At 34.2% G+C, this 12,972-nt stretch overlaps 1 pseudogene; it reads right to left on the bottom strand.

The window, feature by feature from the left end:
• Nucleotides 1-12,972, bottom strand: part of LOC136030859 (pre-mRNA-splicing factor ISY1 homolog) — a 52,539-nt pseudogene that overhangs the window by 35,576 nt on the left and 3,991 nt on the right.

The following is a 12,972-nucleotide window of genomic DNA, read 5'->3' as shown; positions in this document are numbered from 1 at the left end:
GTGATGACTGAGGTCGAGTCGGCAGATCGCCGACCCACTGTATTAATAGGAGAAGATACAAACTTACTAGTCCTTCTACTCTACCGCACAAGTGACACTGTAAACCGACATTTTTCCATTTTGAGTCAAATTCAAGTAGAACTGGAGGCCATCTGTGGGATATATTGGCAGCTAAAGTGAAACTTGGTGACAACGTTTGCGACCAAATTCTTTTCCTCCGTGTCTTTCTCGGATGCGAATCGACTTCACGAATTTGCGCCATAAGAAAATTTACACCGCTGAACCACGCAAAAAAGAAGACAAACTCCCAGGATATCGCAAGACTGTTCCTAGATTCACCTTATACAAAAGACGACATTAGAAAAGCTAGAGAAAAGGCCATGCTTATCTTATTTAAGGTTAAAAAAGAAACAAGTCTTGACCAGCTCCGCTAAAGGAAATTCCTAGAAAAAGTTGGAAGCTCCGGGAAGTATGTCGAGGCAAAAAAAAGCTCCCTCCAAGAAGCGATGTGTGCAAGTATCATTTGTTTCGAGCATACTTCCAAGTACAAGCTTGGGAAAATGTTGAGTGTCGACTGAATCCTTTGGAGTTTGACTGGATTGTGCGGAAAGAAGAATTGCGATCTGTGTATTCAGATATATCCCCAGCATCTTCCCTTCTCTCAGTGTTTTACTGTAATTGCAAGAGCGAGTGTTCGACGCCGCAATGTTCTTGCAAAAAGCATGGCTTCAAATGCACCTGGGCTTGTGGCAATTGTAAAGGAACAAGGAGTACTAACTACGAAACAAGTGATGCTGGAAACCTTAAAGACGATGGTAGCGAAGAAAAAGACCAAATTTTTGATTAGCTTTGCCACTATGCAATGAATCTCTGTGTTACTATGATTTTTTTCTGCCTTATGTAACTAATCTCTGTGTAGCATTATATCTGAGTATATTGATCTCTCATTTGGAACTAGTATTTCGTCTCAGCTACAGGAAGCTCTTTGACAGAATGTTTTTTTTTTTTTTTTTGTTATTGCCAAATATGATTTTCAACTTCCCCTCCTTCTCATTGTTAATCACTTTCACAAAACCAAGGTTCCATGAATACTGGAATTTACATGGGCCCAGTATTGGTTGTTACCAAGGAGTGAGGCCGCAAATGTTTTGCCATAAACCAAATTTAAAATACAACTGCAGGCTGAACCCTTTGCCCCGACCTCAGTCCCTCTCAAAGCTTTAATCCCCAAACAATTCATTTGACTTTAAACATTTAGTTTTATTTTCATTAACAAAAAAAAGCGTAAAAATGTATAATCTGATCACATTTGCTAGAATTTATTCAATCAATATTTTTTCCATCGACCTCAAATTAAACCTAAAAAAATAAATTCTGAAAGGGCTAGAGCAGAAACTCTTTGTATTCGGAATCACCTCATATTTTTTGGTCGGGTAGTGAATGAATCACTTGTATAGCAATTTGCTTGAGGTTGACCCCTTTTTTCACAAATTTTCTAGAATATTAACACAGACTCCAGGGATAAACCAATATCATCCAGAGAATTAGACTGAGACAGATGGTCTTGAACTTCACATTGAAATTCATGATTTTTTGAATATGATAAAAGTTTTAAGTATGCTTATTCTCACCTAAGTTCTTACTTTCCTGATCAAACAGTTCGTGGTAACGAACTGTAGTAAGGAGCGATCCGGCTCAATAGTAACCAAAACTCTAAAAAATTGAATTTTGATATAAATAGCTACATCAAAAGAATCGCATTTTAATGCTGATTTTAAATATATAAGTCAAGTCTTAGCCATCAAAAGTTACGAGCCTGAGAAAATTTGCCTTATTTAGGAAAATAGGGGGAAACACCCCCTAAAAGTCGTTGGATCTTAACGAAAATGACACCATCAGATTCAGCGTATCAGAGAACCCTACTGTAGAAGTATCATGCTCCTATCTACAAAAATGTGGAATTTTGCATTTTTTGCCAGAAGACAAATCACGGGTGCGTGTTTATTTGTTTGTTTTTTTTTCCCAGGGGTCATCGTATCGACCAAGTGGTCCTATAATGTCGCAAGAGGGCTCATTCTAACGGAAATGAAAAGTTCTAGTGCCCTTTTTAAGTGACCAAAAAAATTGGAGGGCATCTAGGCCCCCTCCCACGCTCTTTTTTTTCCCAAAGTCAACGGATCAAAATTTTGAGATAGCCATTTTGTTTGGCATAGTCGAAAATCTTAATAACTATGTTTTTGGGGATGACTTACTCCCCCACAGTCCCTGGGGGAGGGGTTGCAAGTTACAAACTTCAATCAGTGTTTACATATAATAATGGTTATTGGGAAGTGTACAGACGTTTTCAGGGGGATTTTTTTGGTTTTGGGGGTAGGGTTGAGGGAGGGGGCTATGTGGGAGGATCTTTCCTTGGAGAAATATGCCACGGGGGAAAAAAATTCAATGAAAAGGGCACAGGATTTTCTAGCATTACTATAAAAAAAAAACAATGAAAAAATAAACATGAAAACGTTTTTTCAAATGAAAGTAAGAAATAGCATTGAAATTTAAAACAAACAGAGATTATTAAGCATATGAAGGGTTCTAAAAATACTTTAGCATAAAGAGCGACGTATTTAGGAGGAGATAAATACCTCGCTCTTTATGCTAAAATATTTTTAGTGATTTCAACTATTTATTCTACGGCCTATTTGATTCAGGGGTCATTCTTAAAGAATTGGAACAAAACTTACGATTTAGTGTAAAGAGCGAGGTATTAACGAGGGTACAAACCCCCTCGTACACATAATAAAAATATAAGAATATAAAAGTTTGTTACGTAAGTTAATTCTTAAGTTACGTATATTTTTTACTAATAAAAACGTTCGTTGAATATTAAAAGTTCTAGTAGCCTTTTTAAGTAACCGAAAAATTGGAGGGCAGCTAGGCCTCCTTCCCCACCCCTTATTTCTCAAAATCGTCTGATCAAAACTAAGAGAAAGCCATTTAGCCAAAAAAAAATTAATATACTAATTTCATTTCAATAATTTATGTGCGGAGAGCCAAAATCAAACATGCATTAATTCAAAAACATTCAGAAATTAAATAAAAAAAAACTAGTTTTTTTAACTGAAAGTAAGGAGCGACATTAAAACTTAAAACGAACAGAAATTACTCCGTATATGAAATGGGTTGTCCCCTCCGCAGTCCCACGCTCTTTACGCTAAAGTTTTTAGTTGTTTTAAAAAGTAGAATTGTGGCAAAGAGTCAAACTTTAACGTAAAGAGCGAGGGACTGCGGAGGGGACAACCCATTTCATATACGGAGTAATTTCTGTTCGTTTTAAGTTTTAATGTCGCTCCTTACTTTCAGTTAAAAAAACTATTTTTTTTATTTAATCATACAAAGAAGAACTATGACGGTAGATCAAAAACATCTGGGAACTAGGTGCTTATTTGTCTGATGAGCTTAGTAATGTTTGACATAAGTGACATTTATGAGCCTGGATTAGCAAAAAACGACCCTAGCGATTACACAAATTACTTCTTAATAGACTTTAAACTTTGACGCCTCTGTCCCAAGGAAAATCAAACCCGTCTTTTTTTTTTGTATTTGTATGTGTGTGTGCGTCTTTTGTTTAATATTTTGAAGTGTTTACTTACTTTCATACAGATAGGACGACCGTCAAGACACTCAGTTCGACTGCCCCTAGGACTGGTTGCGTTAGATTTTTTCTTAGATTTTTGATACTTTATAAAAATCTGTAATCAAATGTCCCGGAGCCCCCTCCTTTAAGGTTTAGAACAACCGCAGATTCTGTTCTGAGTGGAACAGAATTTTCGAAGTGTTCTATCAATTTGCAATTTATTTCGATTGAAATTTAAAAAAAAATTTATCATATGTGTCGTAGGCCCAAAACATCTCTTCTGTGCACAGCTTGTACTATAAAAACTAAATTTTTTAATTAACAGGTATGACAACAAAATTTAATTCCCAATGTGACTTTATTGTTCAATGTCAATCACAAAGCAAACACCAAGAACGAGCAGCAAGAAATTCAGTAAGCTAGTCAAAAGTTCTTTGCCAGTCATTTGAGTCTTGATTATGAGGAAATGTTATTTGCAAGACTCTAGCCCCATCCTCTCTCATAATCTTGTAGCGACGCCCTCGTCGAATGTAGCCTGTGTCGTTGACTTCAAGAATACGTGTCGCTTCACCGGCAACGTCAAGAAAGAATGTCCCATGCTACAAAAAGGGATACTATGAACTGAAAAGTTGATTCCTCCTTTAAAAATCTGGACATATTTGTTAACATTGTGAAAAATACAAACAAAAAGGGCGGTTCAAATTACTGATTATATATAACTAACGAAATAGAGGTAAATAAAAAGAAAAGCAATGAATCAGAAAACACCCCATTATGTCAAGTTTTTCGCCAATTTCTTGACTTTTTTTCATTCAACCATCCAGTAGAGGTTTTAAAGTTCGTTTTGCCTCATTTCTTTTGTTTTTCTTTCTTTTAAAAAATAGTTTCTTAATAGATAAAGATAAATCAGATATTATGTTTAACAGTAATTTTTTATACGGTAGTCTATAATTTATTAACACAAAAAGTAGCAACTTTCAACAGCCGTCAATACAATCCACTGGGTTATTCGTGATGGTTCTTCCCATCCTGACAACCTGCTCTATATTTAAAACCAAACTTAAAATGAGAAATTATAACTTAGATTATAATCAACTTCCTTGAAGATAACGCTTCAACCTACTCTTGAACTTGTTAACATTTTCTGTCAGCCTTATAGCATCCGATAGAAATACACTATCTTTAAGAATTCCAAGCTACATAAAAATAATAAAATGATTTACTGCTACTGGAATTACTAATAAAGACCCACTGCAGAACCAAGCTGCATGAGATGCACAGACTGTCCCTCAACCCCAATATACCCAGGTCGTAATACTTTACCCTCTTCAATAAAGTTCCAATTTACTTTAAATCATTCCTAGTAACCTTTTCCTACCCCCTTTGTAGACAGCCTGCTTTCGTTTGGGCAAAATATAACCCACCTGTTGATTTTCAGGAATAATAGTTTGTCTTGTAATTTTGGGTTTTAATTTGTCATTCTCACGTTGAATGTAAAAAAATAGACGATCTAGTGAAATTATATGCATTCGTTTTCTTTAAATAAATTGTATAAACTTACAATAGCCCATATAAAGGTGTCTCCTTCTTCATTGACCACCTCATCCTCTCCAGTTCCATATACAATTACTTCAGCTTTAAATTCTCCTTGGAAAAGATCTAGCTTTCCATTGTTAAGTTTTTGGCTATTTCGGTCAAGCCACTGCTCAAGTGAAAAAGGCTCACCAACACACACCTTTTCATTTGGTTCATAAGGAGCAACCATTAGTTTAGAATTTTTTGATGGAATACCTAGAATAGGAAAGAAATTCAACTTTTCATTTCTTAAAAGTGTTATAGCCATAAATACAAAAGTTAGAAAAGAAGGCATTTAATAACAAAAAAGGCACAATTTTACAAGAGGTATAAAGCCCTATTTTACTGTATGCTTATCAGGAATAACTCCGAGAGAAGCTTCTTTCAAATCCCTTTTTAAATGCTAAAGTTAATCTATTTTCCGAAAGTACCTTAATCTATTTTTACATATTGATTTTAAAAAACTTTCCGGAAAAGAATTTTTTCAAAGAAAAGTAATGCCCGCTTTAAAACTTAAGATCAGCTAATAAAAATAATTTGTTAAAATTCAAACTAGAAACGACAAGAAATTACTATAAAAGAGTAAGTGAAACCCAAAATGAACAGAAATTAAATAAACAAGTATAGCAAAATAACACAACAAGTACTATGAAAAATAAATAAATTAGGTAATAATGTAAGTGAATAGATAAGTCTTAAAACGAGCGAAACTTAAACTGAATATGGTATTCAAGCTTGAAACAAACACAAATCACTACAAACAAGAGTTTGGGTTTTGCCTCCTTCTCTCAAACCTCCTTCTGTAAAACCTGCTGCATTATTGGCGCTATACTGAAAACGAATTATATTACAAATATTTTCTTTTGTACTTATTACAACATTGAAAATAGATGTAAGAATTAGAGCAGAATTAAGTTTTGAAGTGATGAGCTTTCAGCAATTAATATCATTCTATTTCAAATATTCAGTTTAATTTTATTATTTCTTTCCAAGACTCTTCAAGAAAAATATAGTTTCACTATAAACAAGAGTTTGAACACTGCCCCCTTTCTTAACTGAAAAAGTCTAAAGGCTACTTCGTCATTGGCGCTTCACTGAAAACGAATTATATGACAAATATTTTCTTTTCCAGTTATTGTAGCATTGAAAATGAAGATAAAAATTACAGCGAAATAAAATTCAGAACTGACTATCTTTCAATATATTAATATCATTATATATCTAATATTTAGTTTGATTTTATTTGTACTTTCCAAGACTGTTCATGACACATAAAGTTTTCAGTAAAGCGCCAATAACACAGTATGTTTTACACTTTTACCGTAAGAGCAGAAGGCAAAACCCAAACTCTTGTTTGTAACGATTTTTACTCGTTTCAAGCTTGATTTGCATACTAAATTTAAGTTTCTCTCGTTTTAATATTTATTTATTCATTTATGTTAGTACCTATTGTATGTTTATTTGCTATGGTTGTTTATTTAATTTCTATTCGTTTTGGGTTTCATTTATTCTTTAGTAGTAATTTCTTGTAATTTATTCATTTATATTAGCACTTTGTTTTACAGCTATTACTTTGTTTACTACGGTTTTTTTACTGCTATTGTTTATTTAATTTTTCTTCGTTTTGGGTTTCATTTATTCTTCAATAGCAATTGAATGAAAAAAACAGTTTTTTCAACTGAAAGTAGGGAGTGACGTTAAAACTTAAAACGAACAGAAATTATTCCGTATATGAAAGGGGTTGTCCCCTCTTCAACGCCCCGCTCTTTACGCTAAAGTCCAAATCTTTCTCAAAGCTCTACTTTTTAAAACAATAAAACACCTTAGCGTAAAGAGTGGGGCTTTGAGGAGGGGACAACCCCTTTCATATACGGATTAGTTTCTGTTCGTTTTAAGTTTTAATGTTGCTCCTTACTTGCAGTTAAAAAAACCTTTTTTTTTTTTTATTTAATTTCTGAACGTTTTTGAATTAATGCATGTTTTGACTTTGGCTCACGGCACATGAACAATTAAAACGAAATTTGCGCATTAATTTTTCTTTTTTGGCTAAATGGCTTTCTTATAGTTTTAATTGCCTTACAATTTTTGGTTACTTAAAAAGGCCACTAGAACTTGTTATTTTTTTTGAACGTTTTTATTGGTAATAAATATATGTAACTTAAGAATTAAGTTACGTAACGAACTTCTATATTTGTATATTTTTATTACGTATATGAAGGGGTTTTCCTCCTCGTCAATTCCTCGCTCTTTACACTAAAGCTTGAATTTTGTCCTAATTCTTTAAGAATGACCATGAATCACCAAGGCCGTAGAATAAATTGTTGAAATTACTAAAAATACTTTAGCGTGAAAGGTGAGGTATTGAACAGGAGACTCAATAATACTTTCTATACGTTTTAAGTTTTAATGTTGCCCCTTACTTCCAGTTGAAAAAACTTATTTTATTTAGTTTCTCCTTGTTTTTTGTTTTTTTTAATAATGCTAAAAAATCCTGTATCCACTTCATGGAAATTCTCTTCCCTCATGATAAATTCTTTCATGGAAAAACTATATAGTTATAAAAACTATATATAAACAATGGTCAAAGCTTGTAACTTACAGCCCCTACCCCGGGGACTGTGGGGAATCAAATCGTCCCCAAAGACATAGTTATTAGGTTTTTTGATTATGTTGAACCAAATGGCTATCTCAAAATTTTGGTCCGGTGACTTTGGGAAAAAATGAGAGTGGGAGGGGGCCTAGGTGCCCTCCAATTTTTATGGTCACTTAAAAAGGGCACTAGAACTTTTAATTTTCGTTAGAATGAACCCTCTTGCGACATTCTAGGACCGCTGGGCCGATAAGATATCCCCTGAAAAAAAAAACAAAAAAAAACAAAAACAAATAAACACGCATCCGTGATCTGTCTTGTGGCAAGAAAATACAAAATTCCACATTTTTATATATAAGAGCTTGAAACTTTTACTGTAGGGTTCTATAATACGCTGAATGTGATGGTGTGATTTTTGTTAAGATTATATGACTTTTAACGGGTGTTTCCCCCTATTTTCCAAAATAGGTCAAATTTTCTCAGGCTCTTAACTTTTGATGGGTAAGACTAAACTTGATGAAACTTATATATTTAAAATCAGCATTAAAATGCGCTCCTTTTTGATGTAACTATTGGTGTCAAAATTCCTTTTTTTAGAGTTTCGGTTACTATTGAGCCGGGTCGCTCCTTACTACAGTTTGTTACCACGAGCTGTTTGATTTATTTTTTTCCCCATGGGTAATCGTTTTGATCTAGTGATCCTAGAATGTTGCGAGAAAGCTCATTCTAACGGAAATTAAAAGTTCTATTGCCCTTTTTAAGTGACCATAAAAATTGTTGTGGGAGGGGTTGAGGGGAGGGGGTTTTTCGGGGGGAACTTTCCATGGAGTAATTTGTCATGGGGGAAAAGGATTTTCATGAAGAGGGCGCAAGATTTTTAGCATTTTTTTAAAGAGCAATGAAAAAATAAATATGAAAAAGCTTCTTCAACTGAAAGTAAGGAGCAGCATTAAAACTTAAAACGAACAAAAATTATTATCCATATGAGGGGCTCACCTCCTCCTAATACCTTACTCTTTACGCTAAAGCAATTTTATTAATTTCAACTATTTAATCTATTTAATAAACTATTTAATAATCTAAATAATCAACTATTTAATCACGGGTCATTCTTAAGGAATTGGGATAAAATTTAAGCTTTAGTGTAAAGAGCGAAGTATTGACGAGGGATGAAGCCCCTCAAATGGGCAATAGGAACATACGAATCTGGAAGTTCGTTACGTAAGTTAATTCGTAAGTTACTGATATTTTTACTAATACAAACGTTCGTAAAATTAAAAGTTCTAGTTGCCTTTTTAAGTAACCCACAAATTGGAGGGTAACTAGGTCTACTCCCCCGCTCCTTTTTTTCTCAAAATCGTCCGATCAAAACTACGAGAAAGCCATTTAGCCAAAAAAATAAATAATATGCAAATTTCGTTATAATTGTTCATGTGCAGAGCCAAAATCTAAACGTGCATTAATTCAAAAACGTTCACAAATCAAATAAAAAAACATAAAAAAAATCAAGTTTTATTTAACTGAAAGTAAGGAGCGACATTAAAACTTAAAACAAAGAGAAATTACTCCGTATATGAAAGGGGCTGTTCCCTCCTCAACGCCCCGCTCTTTACGCTAACGTTTTTACTATTTTAAAAAGTAGAGTTGAGAGAAAGAGTCAAACTTTAGCGTAAAGAGCGGGACGTAGAGGAGGGAACAGCCCCTTTCATATATGGAGTCATTTCAGTTCGTTTTAAGCTTTAATGTCGCTTCTTACTTTCAGTTAAAAAAAACTTTTTTTATTTAATAAATAAACACGCATCCGTGATCTGTCTTCTGGCAAAAAATACAAAATTCCACATTTTCAAACAGTTCGTAGTAACGAACCTGGCTCAATAGTAACCAAAACTCTAAAAAACGGAATTTTTATAACAATAGTTACATCAAAAGAATTGCATTTTAATGCTGATTTTAAATATATAAGCTTCATTAACTTTAGATTTACCCATCAAAAGTTACGAGCCTGAGAAAATTTGCCTCATTTTAGAAAATAGAGGAAAACACCCCCTAAAAGTCATAGAATCTTAACAAAAATCACACCATCAGATTCAGCGTATCAGAGAACTCTATTGTAGAAGTTTCAAGCTCCTATCTTCAAAAATGTGGAATTTTGTATTTTTTTGCCAGAAGGCAGATCACGGATGCGTGTTTATTTGTTTGTTTGTTTTTTTTTCTTTTTTTTCCCAGGGGTGATCGTATCGACCCAGTGGTCCTATAATCTTGCGAGAGGGCTCATTATAACGGAAATGAAAAGTTCTAGTGCCCTTTTTCAGTGACCAAAAAAATTGGAGGGCCCCTAGGCCCCCTCCCACGCTAATTATTTTCCCAAAGTCACTGGATCAAAATTCTGAAATAGCCATTTTATTCAACGTAGTTGAAAAACCTTATAACTATGTCTTTAGGGACGACTTACACCCCCACAGTCCCAGTGGAAGGGGCTACAAGTTACAAACTTTGACCAGTGCTTACATATAGTAATGGTTATTTGTAAATGTATAGACGTTTTCAGGGGGATTTTTTGGTTTGGGGGGTGGGGGTGGGGTGGGGGGTTGAAAAGAGGGGGATGTGTTAGGGGAACTTTTCTTGGAGGAATTTATCATGGGGGAAGAAAATTTCCATGAAGGGAGCGCAGGTTTTTCTAGCATTATTTTAAAAAAATAATGAAAAAATAAAGATGAAAAAGTTTTTTTCTACTGAAAGTAAGGAGCAGAATTAAAACCACTTAAAATGAACAAAAATTATTACGCATATGATGGGCTCACCTCCTCCTCATACCTCGCTCTTTACGCTAAAGTATTTTTAGCAATTTCAACTATTTATTCTACGGCTTTTGTGATTCAGGGGTCATTCTTAAGAAATTGGGACAAAATTTAAGCTTTAGTGTAAAGAGTGAGGTACTGACGAGGGGGTGAACCCCCTCATATACGTAATAAAAACATGAGAATACAGAAGTTTGTTACGTAAGCTAATTTATAAGTTACGTAAATCTTTTACTAATAAAAACATTCGTAAAAAATCAAAATTTCTAGTTGCCTTTCTAAGTAGCATAAAAACTGGAGGGCAACTAGGCCTCCTCCCCCGCTCCTTTTTTCTCAAAATCGTTCGATCAAAACTATAAGAAAGCCATTTAGCCAAAAAATAAATATGCAAATTCCGTTTTAATTATTCATCTGCGGAGAGCCAAAATCAAAACATACATTGATTCAAAAACATTCAGAAATTAAAAAAAAACAAAAAAAAACAAGTTTTTTAACGGATAGTAAGGAGCGACATTAAAACTTAAAACGAACAGAAATTACTTCGTATGTGAAAGGGACTGCTTCCTCATCAACGCCCCGCTCTTTACGCTAAAGTTTTTTACTGTTTTAAAAAGTAGAGTTAAGAGAAAGAGTCAAACTTTAACGTAAAGAGTGGGGCGTTGATGAGGAAGCAGCCCCTTTCACATGCGAAGTAATATCTGTTCGTTTTAAGTTTTAATGTCGCTCCTTACTTTCCGTTAAAAAACTTGTTTTTTTTTATTTAATTGCACATAAGAGCTTGAAACTTCTACAATAAGGTTCTCTGATAAGGTGAATCTGACGGTGTGATTTTCGTTCAGAATCGATTACTTTTAGGTGGTGTTTCCTCCTATTTTCTAAAATGAGGCAAATTTTCTCAGGCTCGTAACTTACATATTTACAATCAGCATAAAAATAAGATTCTTTTGATGTAACTATTGGTATCAAAATTCATTTTTTAGAGTTTCAGTTAATATTGAGCCGGGTCACTCCTTACTACAGTTCGTTACCAAGATCTGTTTGATTTCTTGTCATTTCTAGTTTGAATATAAAAGGTAATTGTATCTGCTGATCTTAAGTTGAATATGAGCTTTACTTTTCTTTAAAAAACTTCTTTTTCGGAAAGTTTTTTTTAATTAATTTTTGTCTGTTTTTGATTGCATTAGTTTCAAGTTTTTAGAAATGCCTTGTTTCAAAATCAGTTGTTTTTTCTTTCAACATCAAAGTTTCATCAAAGTTTCAAAACTAGTATCGATTTACCAAAGCATCAAAGTAAAGAAAGCATATAAGTAAACAAGGAATCAAAGCAAAAAAGTGTCAAAGTAACAATAAGCAAGTTCCGCAACTCAGAGCTATTTCCCTGGGGCTTGAAGGGGTTCTAACTCGGAAGTATATTCGTTGGAATTTGAAATATTTCGAACAAAGTGGCTATCTCAAAACTTTTACAGGATGCCCTTTGGGAAAGCGAGGCGTGGGCTAATTGCCCATCGATCACTTTTGACTCTTAAAAAAGCACTAAAAGCTTCAATTTCCGATCTCTTGAGGCCCATCAAAGTTAATACGTCTGCCCCCTCCACAAAACTTATATTCTAATAATGGGCAGCTTACATAAGTTACAATCCTTTCCCTGGGGGCTATGGATGGTTTTTCAACTCCTAAGCTATAGAAATTTGAATTTAGGAATATTTTGAAGATTTTCACAGATGCATTTAGGGGAAAAGACATAAGAAGAGGGAGGGGCATGTTACTTTGTGATCATTTTCAATTCTTAAAAACGGCACAATAAATTTCGATTTCTGATTGAATGAACATCCTCCAAAGTTTATACGACCACGCCTTCCATAGTATATTTTATATTTTAAAGATGGGCTGCTAGTATAACTTACAGCCCTATCTCCTGGGCTGGGTTCAAACCAGGAACCATAGCTGTTTGACATTCGGATTATTTGAACAAAATGGCTAATTCAAAGTTTTTGTTGAAAGCATTCAATAAAAGGAGTGAGGGAAGGCTGCCTACTGCCTGATTACTCTTGACTTTTAAAACTGGAGCTAGAACTTTCATCTTAAATCGAATGAGAATAATCCGAAGTTTATACGATTACCTCCTTGATAAAACCTTATATATAAACAATGGACAGCTTGCATAATTTACAGCCCTTGCCCTGGGGGCAGCGGGAGGTATAGTCAACCCACGAGTAATAATTATCTCAAAGTCTTGATCGGATGCATATAAGAAAAAGAAAGTATAGGGGGGGATATATGTCCACCAATCACTTTTGATGACTCTTAAAAAGGTAAATGGAAATTCCAACTTTCAATCAAATGAGCCACCTTTGATGTTTGAACAACTAACCCTTACAAAAGAA

The sequence above is a fragment of the Artemia franciscana genome, chromosome 9 (assembly GCF_032884065.1).
Source record: "Artemia franciscana chromosome 9, ASM3288406v1, whole genome shotgun sequence".
In the NCBI taxonomy this organism is placed as follows: Eukaryota; Metazoa; Arthropoda; class Branchiopoda; order Anostraca; family Artemiidae; genus Artemia; species Artemia franciscana.
The sequence above is the reverse complement of the archived record's forward strand: the minus strand, read 5'-3'. Positions and strand labels throughout refer to the sequence as shown.